Source organism: Anas platyrhynchos, chromosome 4 (genome assembly GCF_047663525.1).
Source record: "Anas platyrhynchos isolate ZD024472 breed Pekin duck chromosome 4, IASCAAS_PekinDuck_T2T, whole genome shotgun sequence".
In the NCBI taxonomy this organism is placed as follows: domain Eukaryota; kingdom Metazoa; phylum Chordata; class Aves; order Anseriformes; family Anatidae; genus Anas; species Anas platyrhynchos.
In genome coordinates this window covers 12,817,722-12,834,874 of record NC_092590.1, presented here as the reverse complement: position 1 = coordinate 12,834,874, position 17,153 = coordinate 12,817,722, and the positions used below count along the sequence as shown (strand labels likewise).

Sequence of the window (17,153 nt, the reverse complement as noted above, 5' to 3'; positions counted from 1 at the left end):
TATTTTAATGTATGTCTTTCTGTACTGAGCATAATTTTGTCACCGCCTGCTTTTCCACTCTCTCTCATTGTAAATTTATCTTTCTTGAAGTTTGCTGTTTTCTTCGTGTCTGAGGTCCATGCTTCAGTTCCAAATGAGAGATAAGCCTAACAGCATCTATTACATCATCGATACATATTACTGCAGGTAAACAGCACAGCTGAAAACCTTTACAACAACTTTGCTGTAAGATGTATAGTAGTGTCAACTAGATACCAAATAGTGATCATTAGGCACTTGTGAGTGGTGTTTTGGCACTCAGCAATGCAATCTGTCCAGGAAAGAGAGAATCGTGCTTTTCTAATGGGATATTTTTAAGATTAGGTTAATTGCCCTTAGCATCGTTGTGGTTCAGGTGTGGTGCCTGCAGCTTGCTGGCTGTTGGTGAACCCTCCTGTTGCCACTAGTGTCTTGGAAGACCACTTGTTCCTCTCAACCTCTGTGACCAGTTCGTACAATTTCTGTGGGGAAACATCTTTTTGTCATTTGGGTTTATCTAAAAGTGTACTGGCTAGCAAAAGTTACTATGATATCAAGCTGTCTCAATTTATATATTTGCTACCTGGTTGGGTAAGAAGTGCCAAAGTCATTTACTTTGAACTTATCCTTAACTTATTCCAGGGAAAAAATATTTATAGCATCTAGGCTAGATGATACACTTAGAAATATGAGCTGACTCCCTGTAGATCCTCAGAGTGGCAGGAAGCATGAAGCCAGTGTTGGAGGCACAATAGTTTTGAAACATCTGTCCCAGCTCTTTATTTGCTTCTAATCTGTTGCACTTGCTACTACTAGTCAGGTGTCTGCTACTGATCTGTTGAAGAAAAAAATCTGACACTCCTCTTAAGTAAATTAAATTTGGGTGTTACTTTTTTGGAGATGGAAAAGTTGTTTTGTCAAAGCAGATGTGTTCTCTTGCACTTGACTGGCAATTTAACAACTCTGACCCAGCAAGAGGCAAAACTCTTTTACAGTTTCATGACTTCCTTCATATGGTGCTGTATCTTAACACATAGCTCATTACTAGGTCTTAACTAGAGCAGGCATCACTTTGTGTTGTTGATAGGTTTTGGGTAGTTATTCCCCAAGTCCTTTTTTTGGCATTATCGTAGCAGTGACAAAATTTGCAAAGCTTTTGAAGTGACAGTAAGTCACCAAGTGACAGCTTGGTTTTGGGTGCAGTTTGAAAGAAAATTGAGTAAAAAATGTATGTTGAAATAACAAAGGGTTACTAGTCCTAGAGATGTTTGAAAACATAAATTCATCTAGTCCTGTTCAAAATCTGAATTGATGTCATAGAAGTAGACCAAAAATAGGATTAAAATGTAGATGGATCTCAAAAACTGTATTACGTGCAGCAGAGCTTGGACAATGATTATCAAGGACACCTGGATAACGAGCAAGAAGCAGCTTGAAGAAAGAGCAGGCTGAATACATTCCTCTCTTCCTCCTTAGAAGTAACCAGAAGGCTAACGCAGATTTGCCATTTTATCTGGCATCTCCCGGATAGAAGCATGTGCTATGCAGCACACACCCATGGGGAGCCTGAGACATCCGACCTTCATGTGTGTGTTAAATTGAGGAAGAACTGTAACTACTGCACGCACGCTGTGTCATCAGGCTGTGCATGTGTAAAAGCCAGTGGTGTGAAATTTGCATTCAGAACAAGAGGCTAGAGCTAAGTAGGGCAGCCTGTATAAACCTAGACAAAAGGCCAAAGTCTTTGTATCCCACCTGGAGAAAATCTCTGTATGGAAAAACAAGTGTGGCTGGGAAAACCTGGAACATGCATAGTCCTACTCTTGCAACTGTTTGGGCAAGTGTTTCTGTATTCCTTAGGCATACCCTGTGTGTAAAAAGACAATGCTATTTGCAAACAAATTTCAAAGTATTTCTACTGTTAGCTTATACCTAGAGTGCTATAACTTCAGGGACTGAATCTAATGTCCCTGACCATACCATGGAGCTTGCTTTTCCAGCTAGGACCCAAATTGTACTGGCTTAGACAAACTTTTTGGACATCCTTTTCTCTAGAACATGGCATTTATGATGTAAAAATTAAAGGTGTAAAATTAATGATGTAAAAATTAAATCATATAGTCTTTGCTACGTGATCTATACACATTTAACTTTCTCATGTTAAATGAACTAAAAGAAATAAAATACGGTTGGGTCCTTAAACTGTTCTGAATGGAGGAAAGAAATGGCAAGAGAAAGAAACATTTGTTTTCACATGAACACATCATAATTATGAGAAACGTTCAGGTAGCAAGATAATGAGTAGCATATATGACCGTATAATAACCTAGGAAAATAAAGGTGGATAACATCCTGCTTCATTTATGATGCACGGTACTATAGAATAGTGTTATTTTCTTTAGTTGGAGTTCAAATTGAACAAACAGATATCCTATTTGCACATCATTTAAATGAGATACAGACTGTAAGAAAGTCTCATGCTGTTAGTCACCTATTCTCAAGTGTTTCGGTTTGCATGCGGAAATACTTGCAGGTACCTCTGTGTTTGCTGACTTACTAGCATTTATTTGTGAGTATGTGCATAAGTGAACGAACACTTTAGCAGGAAAACTTTCAGAACCCTAATTCTCTGACAAAATATTGAGAACAGACTTGAGTTTACTAAGCCAGATAAACAGAAAGAAGCATCATTAAACTACCAAAAAGTCAGTGATGGAATATAAAATCAACATGAATCTAATCATTTTCTAATCACAGGGACTCTCCAAATAAGTATAAACTAAGGGAACAATTTTCTGTCAAATGTATTTATCTGTAAGTGTTACAGACATTCTTTTTCACTGTGGCATTTACCTGCTGTGAAATTTTTATATCCAAATCCACAGTAAAAACATATCCTTCTTTTTTTCCTTTCCTGCTTAAAAATAAACAACAAAAAATGCTTTTAAGCATTGTTTTTAAATATCTACTTCAAATCAATATTCAGAAATGCTTATAGTCAGTTGCACCCTTTTCCATACTGACTTTTACTGCAGATTAAGGAAGTCGAAATAAAAAGTTCCTGCACTAAGTAACTATTAATAAAAGTCACATTTTCACAGCTCGGTAAACAAAGTACAGAAAGTAGCCTTACAATTCATGCATTTAGCTACTCCAGCTTGATTTTTTAAGCTCTCTTTCCTAAATAAATGTTTGGTCTTGTTCCCCAAATGTATTCAGCCATGTGATATGTAGTACCAGCTCATTCATATCAGATGAAGTGTGACTGGAAATAAAGCTGGATCTTTTTAAGAAGACACAGTCCTTTGCTCCATATTTCCAAACCAAAATAGCCAAGTTCATTGTATTTTTGCCTACATTTCATTACTGCTCTTCTTCCTTCTAAGTGAAGACTAATGTAAAGACAATTGCTAAAGAAGAAGCAATCATAATACCCTATACTAACTAAATTCAGACTTACGGCTACTCACAGGAGAAATACATGACAGATCCATTGTTCTGTATTAGCAGGATATTGTCCCAGTATATGAACACATGCAAACTTTGAAGGCTTTGAATATTTAAGGCAAGACACTAGTGGCTCATCCCAGTGGGAACCGCAGAAAAGGGGAACCTGATTAAATTTAATGTCATTGTCACTTTTTTTTCCATTGCTAAGAATTATATAGGTAGCCATAGCTACCACACTGTTCAGACACCATGACCACAATATTCTCCCTCAGAGGTTGGCGTCAAGGGCTGAATTATTCACTCCAAGAATGTGATTCATTACTAGATGTGATTCTTGCAGATTAAAAGATTTGTCAGTATATAAAATACATACACATATTCTAGAAGCTTATTTTAAAATCGTTGTCACACCCTCACCAACCTGAACAGCTACTCGTTTTTCTTAGTGTTATATAAGTTTGGAGCACGTGTGCCCCTGTGCCATTCAGAAATCTTGGAAGTAACAGAGCAGCTTTTACTGATTACTGTACTACAAAAGACGAAGTTGAAAACTAAGGTAGGAGTGTGAAGAAGGCTGCTTATAGACCCCGAAATTAAAACAAGGATGTTTTAAATTAGTTTCTTAGAAATGTTTGCCTGCTTGAACTATCCTCTTATCTGTTGTTTATTCTGTCAAATGAAACCTCAAATATATATTCTGCTTAACTGCAGAAAGTGCGTAACTCTGTTTCTCCACTACTGTTTCTGTTGCTAACTCCCATCTTCTGCAGACTTGCCTCACAGTGTTATTCCTAAGTTGGATAGACTAATTAGACTCATTTCCATCCCAAATAACTTCTGTGAGCATGCCTCATTTACCACTCACTGAGATACATGAATAAAGAAATGTCTCTATCTACAAGGATCTGTCCAGTGTAAAATGGCTGGTACCTCTAACATGCTTAGTGAACACGTTTTTCATGTATGTGATGCTAGTGGCTAATTTTAGTTTTTCCTTTTGAGTTCTAAAACAATTCTCTAGCTCACGGTGCTTACAAAGCTTAATCCCGCAGCAATCCTTTCACATACAATGATTACACTGACACAATACCTCGGAGTTTTGCTGGGTTTAGGGGTTCAACAATGAAGAGCACGAGACGGGCAGAACCATTAACATTTATGCAACTTGATCTCAACGGGGAAGCTGATGATAGGCAAAGTGGCCAAGAGCCCTATTCTATCCCCTGTAATTGTTTCCAGTGTTTAGTGTACGGCAGGATTATTGGGCTGAGCTGTTAGGTGAGCACAGAGCTCTAAGTGATTTTCTCAAAAACTTTGAGTGCCTGCATCTCTGCTCAGGATCTGTGGGAGCTACGTAGGCTTCTCCTTGCAAATCAAGCCCTAAGCAGGGCGTGCAGAGCCAGAAGGAAAAATTGAGTGTCTAGAAGATAACTACATATACAACTACTAAATGCTGTTTGGCACACCAAACTTCATTTTAATAAATGTTATTTCATTCTGTTTAAAAATAAAAACTAAATAAAATGTGTTAGTTGCCACAGGACAGTTTGTGTCGTGTTACCCTAAGTGGAAGAAAGCAGTTGTTACTTTTTTTCCACTGGTGAAGTTTCTCAAATTAATTGGTCTGGTTATTTTATTTTTTTTTCCCTGAAAGGTTTAATAGCTATTACCTTATTTTGAATTCAGGAAAGGGCTTTTTGCATAATACAGTAGGCATTCTGGAATAGTTATTGTTCTAAGTTAAAAATAGGTAATTTAGCCTATTTTTATTTAGCTATTTGTTTATTAATACTTAGTATCTTCTAACTTGCCAGGGGCACTTGCTCAAATCAGGTATTTTCTTCTTGTGCAAACAGCCTTTTGAAAATAAGGTGCCTACTCACAGCATGGAGGGCTACAGAGCTGGCCTGGTGATGGAGTCAGAGCACTGGACCTCCATTTAATATGACTACAAGGTTGGTGGGACTCTGCTGTCTTCAGAAACTAGAGCGGCTGTGGCTTTTGTGCCATCAAGATGTGCCATCTTGTTTTCTCAAAGGTAACCCAACTCCAAAAAGAAATGCTTGAAGTTGTGCGTGTGCTTTTCAGCTTGGGTAGCATGAGGGAACAGCCCCCCAGGTAGCTCTTCTCCCCACCTCAAGAGGTGTGTGGCCCTTCATGGGAGGTGGAGCGTGCCCTGCCCCAGGCACTGCTGGTGGGACAGCTCCTGGCTCCTTGGCCCCGCTGTCCCCTCAGCAGGGGGATGCCTGCACCCTGGGAGCCTCTCTCACACGTGCTGCTCCACCACAGGTATGAGATAACCAAAAAAAACAAATATTGCCCTAATGCAGTTTTAAGTCAATATTTTGAGCTGCTGGCTGGCCTATTTGATGAGAGCCAGAGGTTGGAGGTCACCTACCTGTTGGTGATGGCAGCAGGAGCACGGGAGGCAGATTCAGCAATCATCCATGCTACTGTTCAACTAGGTTTGTTTGCTGATTGAGTATATCAGTCACACAGCTCATCCCGGTCTCTTCACTGGGAGCTTTCTGCTGATACAGAAAAGAGGGACACAGGAGGAAAAAAAAAAAAAAAAAAAAAAAAAAAAGAAAGAAAAAAAAAGGAAACAGATCTTCTTACTGATAGATCCTAATTTTAACCCTTCTGAAATGCGTTCTGCCTTTCTTGGAAATTTCTGGGCAATAGTGGGGATAAATCCAGAGGGTTTGTCATTGAACCTGAAGGGGATCAGGATTTGGTGCTAAACAGCTCGTGGCCAATACATCGGTGAGGGAGTGAACACAGAGGCTATCTGTATAAAGCTTTAGCGAAGTCTGTGTGACTGCTCTGCTCTGCAAAGGAAGCCTGGCATCTAGTGGACATTTAGCTGCTGCAGCACTTTGACTTTTTTTGGCTAGCAGAACTGGGGGTTACCGATCCAGAAACCCGCAAAACGAGTGCTGGTGTTCAGTTCATGTGCCCGACTGCAAGTTATTGTGAGCTTTAGTCCTAATCACTAATAAAAATTCATCCTGAGTCTTAAGTCTGACTAGTTGCCACTTTTAAAAGATATATCTGAGCTGTTTTTTTTTTAATGGTTCCTCCAGGAAACTTGCTTTTGTGTAGTACAACACGTATTCTGTTGTGCTTTTTTTTTTTTTGGTTGGTTGTTTTTTTGGTTTTGTTTTTCCCATAATAACTACAAACTTGTAGAAAAAAAGCATCAGAAGATGTACGAGGAAATCATTCTGAATACCTGTTCAGAATGAGAGAATACAAGATATCATCTTGATAAAAGGTACTATGGGAAGAACTCACATTATTAAGTGTCAAATACATTTTATATATTTCATTAGGTGTTCCAACAAGATGAAGACAATACTGAAATTGTGTTTTCCTTACATTCTGAATTTAATGTGGGCATGCAGAGTATCTCTCTTAAGCACCCATTTATGTTTCTTTACTTTTCTTTCAAGTTCATATTCTGAGTTCATTGGAGGCCAAGGTAAAAGCACGTGTTGTGCTTGCACAGTTGCTTTGAGTAGATGTTACTTTCATTTAGAGCAATAATCTGCTGTGCTTACTCAGCTAAGTTATATCTTACTGTGCACTTGGTCCAATTAAAAGTAATAGGACCGATTTTGGTATAAACTAATATTCAATATTAACAGAAGGAAATGACATGATCCATGTATTTAAATTAGATATGTTTATGAAATAAGTTTAAAAAATCAACTTTTTCACAGTATTTTAGAAGAAAAAGCTAACAGAGTTTTCTGGAAATTAATTCAGTATGACTACTATTGCAAGTGATGGATCCAAGTCTCTGAAAAGTTTTGTTTTGTTTTGTTTTGTTTTTTTTAAAAAAAGATGGTTGTAAACTGCTTTTGTTGAGCTTGGGCTCACTACAAACCCTCATGGCATTTTCCTCCCCCTGGTGGACATGAGAATGAGCTTTGCTTGCTTTCTAAATCAGCTAGCATCCCTCATCCCGCTCACCTTGCTTAGATGTTGGGCGACCTATTTCTGCAGGAAATGAAATCTCCTAGCGGGCCAAAATTTATCACAGAAATAATTTTTTACTACAGGTAGCAGTGGAGAGAGATTTTTCCAGATTGGCACTGAAGAAATTAATGGAACAGTAATGAAATGCTTGATGTGCAGATGATGCAGCTTGTCTTCCTCTGGTAGAAAATTCTGTCATGATTAGATTGTTTAACCATAGAAGAGACAAAGGCATGAGAACATGCATTTTAATAATCTTAGTCTATTTAAATGAGAGAAAGTGCTTCATTTTTAAATAAAAGTAACAGAGAAGTGACAGAAATGTTAATGAATTTACTTAAAGTTCATTTGAAAACTGAGCTGTCAGCATAGCAGTGAATTAGAAAATAACACACTGTAGTACCAGCTAGGGAATACTTAGCAAATATCCTTTTGGCTTTTGCAATGTAGGCAATACAATGTATTTGTGTTTTATGCTGCCATGCCAATTAAAAGGCACATTTGTTTTCATCCCAAAAGGTTTATTCTGTTTTACTTGAAAATTTCAGCAAAGCCTTACATGTGAAGCATGTCTTTAGAAATACTTACTAAATATTCCCCTTCCCCTGCCCTCCAAAAATAATTGAATATAAAAGTTAGAAATTGGTAAAAACTTTGGGGGGTTGATACACCCCTGTTAATTTAATTACAGCCCATATTGTAAAAAACTGCTGACTATTTCTCCCTATTTGAAGCATAATGTATTAAAATCAACTGCATGGACTTGTTCACCTGATATTGTTGTATTGCATGGTAAAAAACAATGAAAAGGCTAAACTAAGGAAAGCCCCCGTAAGGTCTACATATTGTTCTTGTTAAAATCAGGTGCAAGAAGGAAGGTTAAGAATCTGGGAAAAACATAATGAAACAGAGAAAGAAAGAATCATTAAAGAAAATGAGCTGGGAGGGGCTGCAGATCATCCCGTCCATTCTCTGCCCAAAGGCAGGATCAACTTCCAAGTTAGTCAGCTTTGACAGCTGTTTGTCTAACAGGTTCTTAAAAGACTCTGATGATGAAGAATTCACCTCACCAGATGTTATACTCCAGTGTTTAATTATTTCTATAGTCTGGAAGAATTTCTTAAGCCTAATGCAAGCACTTCTTGTTTTGTTTTTCACGAAAATAGGACACAGACATTTCTGTGTTTCTTGCAGCACCTTTCTGTGTACTTCAAGACATGCTCTCCTCAGTATTCTCTATTTTATATTCAGCAACTCCAGATCATTTAATCCTCCTTTAAAGGCCAACTTCTAAAGAAATGAGAACGGAGTTTTTTCTGGACTATCTCAAATTCAGCCACAACAAAAGAGCTGTATGCCTCAAACTGGACACAGTGCTCTTGCCTTACTGGGCACAGAGTGTAATAGTTGTACTCAAAGGAGAGTGTAGTGTTAGGTGTGTACACATCCTCCTACAACCAAGTGTGATGTTTCCATTTTTCATAATGGCATGACCTGTTATCACTCCTAGATTTGCTTCTGCAGAATGGTTACTTAGGCTTTTTTTTTTTTTTTTTTTTTTTTTTCCTGTACTGTATTTCTGCATTTTTTATATATACTGTGTGGAACCAGTCCTTGTTGCTGTTGCATAACATGCTATTGTTTTCAAACAATTTCTTCACTTAGGCAAGATGACTTTGAATTTTAATCTTGACCTCCAGCATACTTACAGTCCCTTCTCGGTTTTCTGTCACCTTCAAATTTAGTATTCAAAGTGTTTATTCCTTGACCTGGGTTGTAAATAAAAGGACTAAATAGGGGCCATGTGAACACAACACCATTTCATATGCTCCTCTATGTTGACTGCTATGTTGGCTTTTAACCAATTCTGGAGTCTAATCTAGACCATGTTTCCATAGCTCATAGCTATGCTACAGGATACCCCAATTTATGGATATGCCACAATGGCACAGTGCAAAAAGCCTTACTAAAGTCAACATATACAAAATTTGCTGGTTTTCCCATATTCATGAGCCTTCCTGCCCTGATGCAAAACAAAGAAAATTGTTTTCGCCTTGCTTTTTCACAAATCCACGGTGCCTGTTGCTCCTTAGCCTGGGGTGGGGAGTGGCCATTAAGTGCTTATAACTTCTTTGAAATTTTATTGGCATAATAATTCCCTCTCATTAAGAGCGTTTCAAGGTTCAGCTTCTCATGTTGCAGCCCTAAAAAAGTATCCTGCAATTTAGAGTTAATGCAAAATCTCACTACGTAGATATATCAGCAGAGAAGTGTCATCCTTTCCTCCAACATTTAAAGGTGTGAAGCTTTTACTGAGTGCAGATAGTCAAATGCAGCCTACCAGTAATCGTTACTATGAAAAGGTTTATAATGTTACCTAAATGAATTAAAAGGCAGTTAATATAAAAAAAAAAAAGCGTAAATCCTAGTTTAACTATGTGAGCTTTTCTAAAATCCCATGTCAAGATAACTTCTTAATGAAATGACTGATTGTCAGGTTTGGCATCAAGAGGTAAAAATATTATTCTAATATTAAGATGTGGTTTTAGGATTAAGACTTATTTTCCTGGAAAGCAAAATACAGTGTAACCAAGTGCATTGATCCAATTACAGAAGCAGGAATGAAGGAATTTTATCTATTTCTATATGGCAAACTTTTACTCAAGATTTTAAATACATAAAATTGAAACAACAAAGTATAGAAGGTTACAAAGGAACTTAAATTAAAAAAAAATACTGTAAAGTATTTTTATTTTTTTAATTTTAGTAAGAAGTGCGTTTCTAGGTATATTTAGGGTTTTGTGACCAAAAAATCTGTATTATATTTCCCCAGGCATTATAGTAGGTTTTGCTATACAAAGATCTTTTGAGTTTTAAGAAATGTCCCCATTTTTAAAATAACATCTTACCTTAGAACATCTTAAAAATGTAATTTTGTGTGTGCATTCAGACCAGTGTTGTTTTAAAATATAATGATAAGACATACTATTATACTGGATATTTCACTAGTTAATAACACCATTAATTACTTATGGGAAAAAAAAATATATGACTTGTTATCATTCCAAAGGTCATACGTCCAGCACTTCAGGCAAAACTGATTTTGATTAAGCTGCATTTCATTCAAATGTGCTTAACTCTTTTAAGTATTAAATAAACTGTGACTACTGCTTTCCTTTCTAGCATAATTATCTGAACCGATGTTGATTCAAAGTGCTTAGGATATGGAGGACACCACTAAATCAGGAATGATGAGGGAAGACAAAACTTGCATTAGATGATCACCCTTGACTATGCCCTATAAAGAATGCTATAAAGGATCTAAAGATAGACTGTAGTCCTGCGATGAACTCTGCATGGGTGATCTGCTGTGCCCAAGTGCAAGTACAGCAGGGGCAGAACGAAATGTGAAACTCCCTGATTGTTCCAATGAAACTGATATTCCAGCCTCAGATAAATCTATCAGTATATACCTGTAATACTACTACCAGCAGATGCTTGTAAGGAAAGGATCTGGACACAAGAAAGTCCTCTGGCATAAACCATAGGTTGAAGATGTATTTCATGGAACGAAGCTTTTAATCAGGACAAATAAAGAACAAATTCAGACTAGTCTATTTTCATTTCTTAGGAAAACCAACAGGAAATGTCAACCATTAAATCTTTTAGGTACATCTTTAGGTCGTTAGGTCTTTTTGTACCTTCTAGAGGTACGTAAAAAGGAAGCAGTATTAACCTTAGTAGCTGCAGTTCACAACCAAGTTGCTACTCCAACGTATATGGAAAGCAGTAAAGTTTGTTTTTTTTTTTTTGTTTTTGTTTTGTTTTTTTAATGCTGGACTGAATCACCCACTTAAACAATTATTCCAAACTAGTACTGCACACAGTTTAAGACTTTAAGATTGTGAATTAACTTTGAGAAATTAGACGGTACTTTTAAAGTGAAATTCACACTTTTGTAAGCAAACATTCTATAAATGTCTCCACATTCAGAGAAATAAATGGTTTCAAAATCTTATTTCATGTGTAGAAAGCATTTCTGGAAAATAACTAGTGTAGTTCTACTATTTGTGCAATCAGCAATAGATTGGGCATTACTCATTTGGCTAAGTTCCATTCAGCATGCTTCAGTAGCAATTCCTGCTTTATGCATGAAATTTTTGTAGCAGTCATATTTAACACGAAGAACAAGATACAAAAACAATGAGGAATGCATATCTAAACATGCAGGAGCATTAATAGGTAATACTCGGCCAACAAACTCCCCTGAAGTAGGGATCTTGCTGTATCTCTTCCAAGACCTCGCACGTAGAGACCAGAAGACCCAGGAGAGTTTGACATTGCAAATATTTTAATTTGCACTCCTGACCATGATATGATCCTGTAATGAGACTGGAAGACACAAAATACTGATGGTAATTAATCAGTGCTCAAGCTCTCCAGAAATGCCCCTTTGGCTTTTGTCTTGCCTGAGTTTGCTTTCTGAGAAGAGCCCCCTTTTGCTCTACTCCTTCCAAACACATTCTCAACCTTCTCGCATCAAAATGAAGTTAGTTTAGACAGAAAAACAAACAAAAAACCCTTTCAGTTTGAACAGAAAATGCATAAGAACTGAAGTGTCCTAACAGCTTAGAACCCTTTACTACCTTCCTTCTATAGTTATTATTGTAAATATGTAATTTCACAGGTGTCAAAATGACATCTTCAAACGACTGAAGCTTACTACAGAGGACTGTTGGCTGCTGTAATATTTAGCCCAGTTTTCTAAGCAGGACAAGTTTCCAACCCAGCAAACTCTTCCTTCCTGCTCCCCACGAAACCTTCTGAAACGGACATCTAAGTTTCAACCAAATTTGAAAGAGAAGCAGAAGTCCTCGCAATAAGAAGTTCCTTGGAAGTGATACTCGGAGAGGAAAAGGCTTTCCTGTTGCAGTCAGCTACTCAGTGGATACTGCACGTGCTATGGCGAGGCAGCTGTCTTTGCTGGGTGAGGTTATCATGCGGGGCTTACATGGGGAGCCACAACACTATGTAGAGACAGATAGAGGGGGATATGGAGGATGAAGTCCTAAACTAATAGGAAATCAAGCGCATTAACCCTGCTGTTCCCAAATAGAGTTGTTTACATTCTCATTGAGCCATTACAAATGAAACAGTGCCATACAAAGGCCTTCATGTTCAGCAGGACTGCTTAGAGTGCACAGTTAGACATTATAGTATGTACATCTTTGCAGGAGGGCAGCACAGTGTGGAAGGGTGGAAAGCTGTGCATATGGGCTTGAGCAGGTGACGAAGCTGATGAGGGGCCTGGAGAACAAGGCCTATGAGGAGCAGCTGAGGGAGCTGGGGTTGTTCAGCCTGGAGAAGAGGAGGCTCAGGGGCGACCTTATCGGTCTTTTAAGTACCTTAAAGGAGGCTGTAACGAGGTGGGGATTGGTCTGTTCTCCCACGTGCCTGGTGACAGGATGAGGGGGAATGGCTTCAAGTTGCGCCAGGGGAGGTTTAGGTTGGATATTAGGAAGAACTTCTTTTCTGAGAGGGTTGTGAGGCATTGGAACAGGCTGCCCAGGGAAGTGGTGGAGTCACCATCCCTGGAGGTCGTTAAAAGACATTTAGATGTTGAACTTAGTGATATGGTTTAGTGGAGGACTTGTTAGTGTAGGTCAGAAGTTGGACTCAGTGATCTTGGAGGTCTCTTCCAACCTGGGTGATTCTGTGATATGAACTGTGCTAAAGACTTTTAAAGTATCTGTAGGCACCAAAAAATGAGGATTATGTAAAGCAATACCAATGCTGTTCTACAAAACCCAGCTTATCCTCTTATTTTTCCTCAAAGGATGTTGTTTTTTATTGTCTCCCAAATAGAGAAAGCTGTCTATTCAATGGACATCAAGAAGTAATAACCCCCTTGGGTATGAACGAAAAGAGACAGCTCTGGGACAGTTCCAACCTGAGGCCTTACTCTGTAACCACTGTGCAGCTCGCACATCAAAATAGTTTGGATATTCGTGGATTTAATTATGGCGGGGTTGCTACAGCAACATCATGTACAACGTGCAACTCCCATCGCTTTTCCAACTGCAGCTGTATGAACTAGTTTAAACATTTTATTAGATTTTTTTTTTTGAATTTATGATCAAGTACAAACCCATCTCCATCTGACAGCTTGTCTTGTTGCTCACGATTTATAACAAAGCAGAAGCACTTCCCACCAATCCCATCCAATGTTTGGGGGCAAGCACCGACAGATGTGCTATGGGAACCTATATCACAGACCCTGTTGATTTTATCCCACTCTGGTGTAGCTTTGGCACGTTCTCACATGGTAATCAATGCAGACCTTCCCCCTCACTTTTTTTTTTTTTTTTCTTTTACACAAGACAGCATCTCTACCAGTATTTCTAGTTGTGACAGGGCATAAAATGGGCATAAACCAACAACAAAAGAATAGTAGTTGAAAAAAACACACTTATTAGGAATGGTGATAGAGATGTTTCGTCTAGGCCACTGCTTACGAATAAACAGAATTTTTACTAATACCTTGTCTATCTGTAACATGTTGTGTAAATTGCGACTTTTTGCATCTAGACAGGCTTTAATGTCTATTATCAAACTATTAGAATTGATTTTACTTCTACTCAAGATGATGCTTGAATATGCATCAATTTTGAAAGGAGTGATTTTAACCTGACATTTTTGTTTTCTTTTCTACTCTCAGTGTTTGGGCCATTATTTTATACCACTGCTTTATAAACCTTCACCTTATACCACTGCTTTATAAACCTCAGAAGGCCTCCACGCCACCTGGTATGCTTGACTTCATCGCTGGCATAGCAACAAAACTGCAGCTGAAGTAAAACAATCAAATTTAACGACTTCAATGTTGCATGTAAAGCAATTCTCTGTGTAAACAGCTTCCCCTCGTATTTCTGCTACTGAGGTTTAGAACAAGGTTCTTTCAAAAAAACATCACAAATCACCCTTCAGAACAATAGCAGAGAGCAGTCTGCCAGTTCTCCAGTAGGCATGAGCTGTCTAACTGGCACCACTACCACCTCAGACGTTTTTCCTGCCTTGCTTGCCAGGAATTCAGTATAGCGTATTAATAATACTAATACCTCCCAATTACCTAGTCTTTACAAGTTCAAAGCATTTAAAAAAATATGAAATAATCTACTACAGCAATTTCCAGATTCATGCTAATTCCTGTTAACGCAATGCTTTTAAAATCTGACATGTTCTGGAGCGTTGAATTTCATCCCATCAGTGTTTTTTTTTTTTAGCTTTTATCTGATTTTTTTCCCCAATTTCTGGAATTTGTGACTTTTTTTTTTTTTTTTTTTCCCCAAGACTGGTGGTACAGCCTGCCTTGTTGAGTCAAAAATAAACTCTGACCTGAGTTGACATTTCCCTTTACACTGGCTTTCTCCAGTCACCTTCCTTTCCCAAGTCTTCTGTTAGTACTCCCTCAGTATTTGACTTTGTACTTGCAGTCAGTTAAGCAATGTGGCTTAATATCTATCACACACAAATTAGTCTCACCTCGAGGAAAGAATGGGCTCTGTGTTGTCTGGATTTTTTAAACTATGGATGTATATGTGTGTTGCTGTAAGTTTGTGTCAGGCAATCATGCCAGACATGTTAGCACTAGCATAAATACTTTGCAAAGAAGGTGATGAGCTTTGTGATGGTTATTAGATTCCAAGAGGATGTGAAAGTGCCCTCATAGTCCATCCTTTTTCTTCTTCTGATCCTCAACCATCTTAGGTTCCTACAAACTCCACTATTTCCTTTCAGAGGAGTAACGAGCCTTTTAGGTGGGTGGAATATGAGTGTAAATGTGTCAGCTGGTAGTGTCCAGACCCTGTATGACAGGCAGATCACAGAATCACAGAATTTCTAGGTTGGAAGAGACCTCAAGATCATCGAGTCCAACCTCTGACCTAACGCTAACAGTCCCCACTAAACCATATCCCTAAGCTCTACATCTAAACGTCTTTTAAAGACCTCCAGGAATGGTGACTCCACCACCTCCCTGGGCAGCCTGTTCCAGTGCCTAACAACCCTTTCAGTAAAGAAGTTCTTCCTAACATCCAACCTAAACCTCCCCTGGCGCAACTTGAGGCCATTCCCCCTCATCCCGTCACCAGGCACGTGGGAGAACAGGCCAACCCCCACCTCGCTACAGCCTCCTTTAAGGTATCTGTAGAGAGCAATAAGGTTGCCCCTGAGCCTCCTCTTCTCCAGGCTGAACAAGCCCAGATCCTTCAGCCGCTCCTCATAGGACTTGTTCTCCAGGCCCCTCACCAGCTTCGTCGCCCTTCTTTGGACCCGCTCAAGCACCTCGATGTCCTTCTTGTAGCGAGGGGTCCCAAACTGAACACAGTACTCGAGGTGCAGCCTCACCAGAGCCGAGTACAGGGGGACGATCACCTCCCTAGCCCTGCTGGTCACACTGTTTCTTATGCAAGCCAGGATGCCATTGGCCTTCTTGGCCACCTGAGCACACTGGCTGGCTCATATACAGCCGACTATCAACCATCACTCCCTCTCCCTTTCTCAGGCTGTCCTGATGTTTGCATTATTTACCATAGACATGAGTTGTAAAGCAGAATTCTCCTTGAAGAGCCACACAGCAGTTGCCTTTTTATGTCACCAGTGTCTGTAGCCCAAACACTCATTTTTTCCTCAGTGCAATTTAGCCTTCCTCAGACAATAACCTCATATGACTTCTGAACCATCAAGACTTCTGCCACCTGCCACCTCTGCAAATCCACCTGCATCTGTCTCTGCAGGGAAAATCTGACTTTCATTCAATTTACAGGTTCAACTTCATCTTTTCCTATTTCAAGTCCTCTGCTACCCAAATATGAGATTAATATTTGACCTGAAAGCAAGACATCTTTACTGGAGCCTGGATTGGAAAACGGTTCCTCCAAATAAGTTTGCTGCTCAGAGCTTAATTATGTTACTTATTTACCTGTTCAGTGGTCACTGTTCTATTCTTGCTCTAGAATAGATGAAAAAGACAAACTTCCACAACAACACTGTGGAATAAGAAAGTACTAAAAGACACCACTGATGGGTTTGTTACTTAGATATGCGACAGGGAGAAGCATTTTGAAGTCCGTACCACTTCTCCTTGCCATTTTCCTGATGGAAAGGGCAAAAGAACTGCAATTGGGTACAAACGAGTCAGATTATCTGCTCGTGTCGGGTGTACGTGTGTTTGTTGAGCGCTGTAATGCGTTGTTAAGGTCATAGGGGCAAAGCGAGCATTGACTACTTCTTTGAGAGAGTCCCTTTGAGGGGTGCAGACTTCATTATAGTGACAATAACAATTCAGTATGAAGCAGCCAAGACTACTGATGAATACCGATGACAGAAAATAACATTGATAGAAAGAAATTCCCAGGTAGACCTAATGTGCGCGTAGGTGCCATCTCTGGAAACACTTGGAAACGCTCCCGTTTTCAGGCTACAGTGTGTTTGGCACGTCGAGTCCTGCCCCATGCAGTGCTGGCAGGGGCAGATAACCCACCCCACATGGCACAGCTGTGACCCCACGTCGGGCATCTGAGCTGCTGGTAATTTAAGTAAGTGGTGTGTAATGGTGATGGCGAAAGAGCAAAGTGTGTAATGGTAACAGTGAAGGAGCAAAGTGGATGATGGTAAAGGCGAAGGAGCGAAGTGTGAGCACA

The 17,153-nt window shown here is 39.1% G+C and overlaps 1 long non-coding RNA gene across 1 annotated transcript in view; it reads left to right on the top strand.

The window, feature by feature from the left end:
- Positions 1-13,991, top strand: part of LOC106018587 (uncharacterized) — a 74,030-nt gene extending 60,039 nt beyond the window's left edge. Inside the window, exons 2-3 of the long non-coding RNA XR_002404262.4 lie at positions 12,140-12,417; positions 13,320-13,991. This is a non-coding gene — a long non-coding RNA (uncharacterized lncRNA). The remainder of the gene's footprint in view (positions 1-12,139; positions 12,418-13,319) is intronic.
- Positions 13,992-17,153: the final 3,162 nt, after the last annotated feature.